We start from the raw sequence: 7,500 nt of genomic DNA on the forward strand, positions 1-7,500 counted from the left end.
GGAATCAGAGGAATGGCTGCAAAGATACAGCGAATAACGATAATGAAAACAACTGAAATAAAGCCCTTGAATGCGGAGATTAATACACATGAGCGGACCAGACAAACTGCTGCAGAGGCAAAACATGTAGAAGCATTACAGGGAAGCAAAAACATTGAAGCTGCATATCTACAAGTTCCTCATCCTTCACCCATCCCCTTCCCATTGCTCATCACCGCCCCTCTTAAAAGAGTGATGCAAATAGTCGAGAAGGGTCAAGAAGGATGGAAAGATCGAGGAGAAAGCACTAACCAGACCTCCGCTAAACAAGTGCTTATTGCTACTCAAATTCCACTGGAGAACAATGACCGCTGCCAGCGTGAAATCAATGGTAAGCGGCTGTAATGATAACGTAAATTTATTTTCAAATGTTATCGAAAGAGGTGGAAAGTACTGAAAATATTGGGAGACTTGTCATTCAGTTTCCAGGGAACAACACAGGTTGTTTTCAAGGTGAGATCTTTGATAACCTATGTGAAAGCTCTTTGTTAGCCAATAATAAAGTCAAGATAACACCATTAATAGAAGGATCACCCAGAACAATACAAAAAAATTTGGAAAAAAGAATGGGAGAGATTGGAATCAGAGGGGTGAGTAAGAAAATACAATTTATAAAATTAATGAAAACAGCTGATATCGAAGGAAAACCTTTGAACGCGGTACTAAAACGCATGATCCACAGGCGGTAACTAGATATATAGAAACTACTATAGAGAAAAAACATAAAGAAACACCACATGGAATCATGAAACCTGAAACTGCACAATGTAAGCTGCCCCCACCCTGTTTTATTTCTCTCGTGTTACCATAAACTAATGCCACACTAAACAAGTGAGGGTCAAGGAGGATGGGAAGACCCACGAGAAAAAGCACTAGCAAAACCTCTAATGGTTGAGTGCAAAGAGGACTGGAACTTTGAGGAGGCTTATTGCCATCCAAATTCCAGTGACGATCAATGGTCGCTGCTAACGAGAAATCAATGATAAGCGGCTGTTGTGATAACGCAAATTCATCTACAAAGGATATCGAAAGAGATGGAGAATACTGGAAATCTGGGGAGACTTGTTGTCACTCAGACTCCAGAGAACATTACAAGTTGTCCTCAAACAAATCTTTGATGATTACTTGTGTGACTACTCCTAGTTAGTAAATAATAATAATAATAATAATAATAATAATAATAATAATAATAATAATAATAATAATAATAATAATAATATAAATTAGTAATATTCAACGCAAACATCAACATAAATCTACTTACAATGTCTAAACATTTTTTTCTCACGTTCTTTCATGACCGCGATCTTTATAAAATAGCATTTTGTGTATAGATAGATGACATTTTTGCGTTCTATGAATGTGGGGAACAATACTGCAGTAATCTTGGAAAAGTTCTTTCGATTCAAAATCAGCTTCAGAATAATAGAGAGTGATCGGTGACTTTAAGTTCGCTTCCGTAATTTTTATTTTTCGCAGAAGAGACGGAGCAAGTCTATTCTTGCTCTGGTGTTATTTTCAGACAGGTACTCCACTGAGTGTCAATCTATGTCACCCCTTGCGAAACGTTATCAAAAAATACTAGTTTCAACAACTGTGAACAATTTACGCTTATCACGGTCTAAGGGCTACTCAAGGATAAGAGTTAATGAGTGTCGAATAGACTGAAAGACAAAGCCCTATGGATCTGTAATGGCGGAAATTGATAGAAACTGATTATTTACGAGGGCGGCTCAACAAACGCATGCTTACATTGAACTTGAAATTAAAAATGTCGTAGTTAGGTGAGAATCAAACTCACGGTATTGTTCCACAGATGAGCAGTTCTAGAACAGAAACTCTGCTCATGGAATTTTCGTTTAGTTTTAGGCACAGATAGAGAATAAGGAAAAGTGTTCACAGTGGTTGCCAGACGAGTGTTTGCTGCGAATGTTTTACGGGAGGGGCGTAGATTGAAGCTCAGTCGAGCACCTGCCATGAAAATAACGACTCACTGTGCCTCTTCTATGAAAAAGAGGTATTAACAATGAGAAAAGATATTACTCACTAGATTTCGAAGCCGGTTTTGTACTCTGTCCAGACAGGGAAGGGTACTCTGAGAAGCTCCTCCCTAGATGTGGCAATAATACTCACTCTTAGGACGTGTTTGGCTCTTATGCAAACCGAGAATTGAGTCGGGAGTGAGATACCTTATAGAGCGGTAAAATAATTCAACCATTTTTCCAGCAATCATAACTGATGCAAGAATTCAATTTTCGGTCAGGAGCGAAGGTCAGTCCCAGGAGCTTCTTAGATCAGGGTGCTTCCTAATCACACAATACTACCTAGTCATGGATAATTTTAACTGTGTTTTTCCTTTTTAAATATGGCGAAGGCGTATGGTAGCAGTACAAATATAGCTACAGTAGACTTCACGTAGTTTAGCTGAAAGTCAGAACTTTGTTGAAACTATTTTCTTTTTCTTGTTTCCAAGTAAAATATCTTTATTTTTCTTTAAAGGGAAATTTGGAAGTTTATGTTATTACTAGGTTTGTGACAACAGCATATTCTTTTCGTTGTTTTGACTCTTAAGTATATATTCGTTAATATCTTATATGTTTTTATATAGACGGATGTGGTTCTCAGTTGATTAAGTGTGCCTAACTGTGTCGGATATATACACGAGAGTCAAAAGAATGAAAAGAATATTCTGTTGTCACAGCCTTAATTATTACTTATCTCTTAAAATTACATCATAGAAGGCTACATGGGTTATAAATATGCGTGAGAATATACTTATTGGATCTTATTGTTGCTGGCTTTGTGATGTATCGAAATAAAATTTAATTAATAAAAGAGAACTTTTTTTTTATTATAAGTAAAACTAATTCTATTTAACCGATAATTATGAGGTTTTTAGAGAAGAAATTCGTTCCAAATATATATAAAAAAATAAAACAACTACTATCAGCATGATTTCTTTTCTTTCTTTCTTTTTTTTCTTCTTTTTTTTCCTTTGTTTTATTTGTTTTATTTCTCGGTAGTATTTAGATTTCAAGGGACACAGAAATAAGTCAATATGAATAGTACGAATTCGTATCTACAATAAAATACAACTGCTATAGCATTAGTGTCTCCGGGATTGAATGATGATCAACAGATGTTCCACCCTCCTATAAATTTTATTTTCATCGAAATCGGCGAAATCGCCCCCTTTTTTTTTTTTTTTTATCAAATCGATTGATTGCCTGCTTCTAGTTAGGAACCCACCCGCAGTGCATCGGAAGCATGTGAGGAGTGAAACATTTGTTGATCCTCATTCACATACCTCCGCGCAGTTATTTAGTCCACATTGCACTGTAGAGAATCTACTGTTTTTTTTTGTTTTTTTTTTTTGTTTTTTTTACACAGTGATCACCACTTATCAAGGCCCGGAAGCCACTCAGGGATAAGGGTTATTGTAAGTACATTACGTTCGTGTGGAGATTTGATGAAGTGTTTACTTAAAGGGGGCGTTTCATTAGGAATTTGTTAACGTTGGACTTGAACACATCCAAGTTGTAGTCCGGTGGGAAGCAGGCAGACGGAACAGAGTTGATTACATAAAGTTATCTGTAAATAATGGCTTCACTTAAACTTTAATTCAGATGAGTATGTAAATAATAATTTCATAAAATCAACAGTTGGTTCTTTGATAAGACAGGGGCGCGTTCGAAATGAATGTTTCTGTTTAGAGCACAATTGAACTGTGATATTTGACTATCGCTATTTTCATGGTAAGTGTTCGTCTGAACTTCAATCTATGGTCCCCGCTTGCCAAACTTTCACAAAAAAAACACTCAACTATTTACAACCACTAACCACTATATATGATTTTTCCCTACTCTCTGCCTGTGCCTAAATGTAAATACAGATTCCATGAACAAAGCTTCTTTTCCAAAACTGCCCGCCTTTAGGACACTGTTCCGCTGGCATGCTTCCCTGCTAAATATAACATAGTATCCTTCAAATCTAATGTAAACAAGTTCCTGTTAGTTCTTAATCATAAATAATCAAATTCCCAATTCCACCGAATTTACATCATTAAGGATTACTTCACAACCAGCTCACATTCATTGATCCTTATCCTCAAGTAGTCTTCGGGCCTTGATAAATTGTGACCCCCAAGTAAAAAAAAAAAAAAAAAAGAATTTACACCTTTCTACTTTTCCATCCTCTTCTATTCGTTTTCATCTTGTTTATCCTTTTGACTTCTTTTCTAAGTTTGTTGATCTTGGTTTCCAGCCTCACTTCCCATCCAGCTTTTGTTCGTCCATTTTCTTTCGCTGTTTTTTTTTTTTACTTTAAACTTCACGCTTACTGTCTTGTCACCTGCATAAATTAAATTGTTTAGGTTTGCAATGGTATCTGTTGGTATGTATGGAAAGAGTTTGTTCACCTTCTCTGTTTCAGCATTTGTTTTCTTCTACTTGATTCCTTAAGGATGGGCGCTATTTTTTTCTTCGTTCGTCTGATATTTTCTACTTCAGCATCTTCATTCTCGTTAAGTTCCGTTGTTTCGTAGATCTCGGTTTCCATGTTTCTTGTGTCTGAGTTTTACAGGTCTTCTACGTCTGAAGTTTCTACGTTTGGAGTTCACGCGAAAGGCGTTTGTGGTCTGTTCCATCATTTGTTTTTTGTTGTATTTCACTCAGTTCTAGATTTGAAAGCCAATCTCTCTTGAGAATAAGTTTCACTTGGTTCGCAATTCTTTGTTCTGTTGCATGGTAGTCACTGGTCATGTCCCACAACTCTTTCATTCGTTTGCGATATACTCAGTCTTTGGGGTGACTTCTGTAATGCCATTTCATTACCAGTTTATTCCCTTTTGTTGTCCATTTCTTCCTTCAGGTTTTTAGTCTATGTTGGTCAATTTGATTCTTCTGTGTTTGATACCTGAAATTAGAAGGGATACTTACGTGTTCTGTGTCTATGATATTTTCTTCTTTTTTTTTTTTAAATTAGAAGAGGAGCCAACATCCGCCGGATAATGACCGAGTCCCCCATGCTTACCACCGAGGGAGCACCTTTCTTCTGGGTTCGACGATGTGTATTATTTGTAAGTTGCATATTTAATGGTATGGTTATGCGGCAACACCAAGCTCAGTATTGTTTTACCTGTGGTTCTGTCACAAGGATAATGTTTACCTCTCACTTAGACGTGAGACAAGACGCACTATCACACGTACATAAACGACACAAACAGACATATACAAATATAACACGATGAAGATCACAGAGGGCGTTCTCGATATAAGAATTCAATTGACCACCCAGAATAACCAGCATAGCACAATTAATTGTCCTTGATCGTACTCACAGACAGGGTTTGATGAGAGTAACCAGTTATTCCTCTTAGAAAAACGAAAGTCCACAAAAACAACAAAACAAATTAATACACTCTAGGCAAATGGATGTGGCACCACGCCCACGTTGTGTCTTCTGATCCATGAGTCAGGTCCTCTTTCTTGTGGGTGTGGTTAGGCAGGTGGTCCTCTCTCAGTTGTTTTTTGAAAATCAATCAAGTCGATCCTTCCGGTCCTTCAACAAATATTAAACAGCATCTAGGAAACAAGTAAATCTCCAGTTCGTTTTATAGAAAAAATTATATTAAGTAGAACAATTATATTAAGTAGAAAAATTATATTAAGTAGAAAAATTATATTAAGTAGAAAAATTATATTAAGTAGAAAAAGTATATTAAGTAGAAAAATTATATAATACAGAGTTCGAGAATAATAATGCCGAAACAAATCGAGATCAAATTCGTAGTGGAGTAGAACATATAGGTGAAATAATCAATTCAGTAAAATATAGTCTAAAACCAACGATGACGTCACGTTAAACTAAACAAAATCCATACACCAAACTGCAACTAGTAGACCTTTCACTAAGAGAAACAAGAGAGTCGCTCGAGAGGTGAGGTGTGATGTGCCGTTGAACAAAGTAGCACAGCAATAAAGCAAAATCCAGTTTAATTTGAAAGTTCGTCAGCACTGAATAATTTTCTAAAACTCAAGAAATCAGTGAACACATGGTCGCGAAAGTATCCTCTGATTTTTCTCATTTTTCAACAGTCACTTCGTTGCATGACTACCTGACATATATAAAGAGACCTGTCGTTTCCCTGGCAACCAACCAAGAATAGGAACCTCGAGGTTCCTCTTAACAACACATGAGCTTAATTCTGGCGGGCTGGTAAAGCTTTTAGTCCCTTTCCATATGGGCGTTAAGATGTCAAACTTCTCATGGAGGTGATGCGAGTCGAAGTGAGAACACGGAGCGATATAATCTGATTTATGTAGAAGGAACCTTTTCTTGAGATCAGGTAATTTAATTGGTGGGTCCTCAGCAAATAAAAGCGGATAAGAGATCTTGCATCGCTTTTTATAGTCGAGCAACGGTGTAGGGTTGACGCGGTCTGGCGTCCCGTTCAGCCAATCAGCTACTGCCTCATCAGAACCGAACTCATCCTGATTGGCCCAATCGCAAACATTACGTATTCTAACTAAATTTCCTATCGTTTCCTATGGTTTCCCACACCAAACAAATTTTTAAATTTTGACCTCAGGTTCACATCTGCCTTGACAAAACCCAAACAATAACTTACTACTATCTCTCGTAAAACCATTATAATCTTATTGTACTAATATTAGTATTCAAATATTATTATCATTTTCAAATTAGCCCAGCATAATTTAGATCCTTTGCTTTGATTTGAGTCATCACAGACAGCAAGAGCTAACTAGCAAGATGATTAGAATTGCCTGGTATTTTTTATAATAATAATCGTATTAATCAACTTTTTTTTTCTTTTAGCAATTGCTAACATTTTTGCACGGGTTCGCTCACACAAACGTGGGAAAAAAGGAAAAAGTAGCATATTAATATCTACTTAATATAAGCTGGTTACTGTATTCCCGCCTCGAGAGAAAATTCGACAATAGGTTCCCCTCCCATATTTACATGGGAGCTTGTAATGTGGAGTAAAAAGGATGCTGTTAATTAGTTATAAAGCTTTAAGCTTATATTTTATAATACGTAAATGAATAATAAAATAAATAAATATTTACCACTAATTTAAGTTGGTTTCTGTATTCGCGAACTAATAGAAAATTCGGCAATATGTTCCCCTCTCATATTTACATAAAAGCTTGTAATGTGGAGTAAAGAGGACAGTGTTAATTAGTTTTAAACCTTTAGCCTTACAAAAATAATAAATAAATAAATAAATCTTTTCCACTAATATAATTGGTTACTGCATTCCCGCCTTGAGAGAAAATTTGACAAGAGGCTCCTCTCCCAATATTTACATGGGAGATTGTAATGCGGAGTAAAGAAGATACTGTTAATTAGTTTCAAAACGTTTAAGCTTACAAAAATAATATATAAATAATATAAATAAATAAATAAATAAATATTCAACACTGAATTCCACAAACT

At 36.0% G+C, this 7,500-nt stretch overlaps 1 long non-coding RNA gene across 1 annotated transcript in view; it reads right to left on the reverse strand.

The window, feature by feature from the left end:
• LOC145291487 (uncharacterized) overlaps positions 1–2,377 on the reverse strand; it is a 93,102-nt gene extending 90,725 nt beyond the window's left edge. The window contains exon 1 of the long non-coding RNA XR_013869423.1: positions 2,087–2,377. This is a non-coding gene — a long non-coding RNA (uncharacterized LOC145291487). The remainder of the gene's footprint in view (positions 1–2,086) is intronic.
• Between the last annotated feature and the right edge of the window lie 5,123 nt (positions 2,378–7,500).

Source organism: Euprymna scolopes, chromosome 12 (assembly GCF_053919585.1).
Source record: "Euprymna scolopes isolate OS-2025 chromosome 12, ASM5391958v1, whole genome shotgun sequence".
NCBI lineage: Eukaryota > Metazoa > Mollusca > Cephalopoda > Sepiida > Sepiolidae > Euprymna > Euprymna scolopes.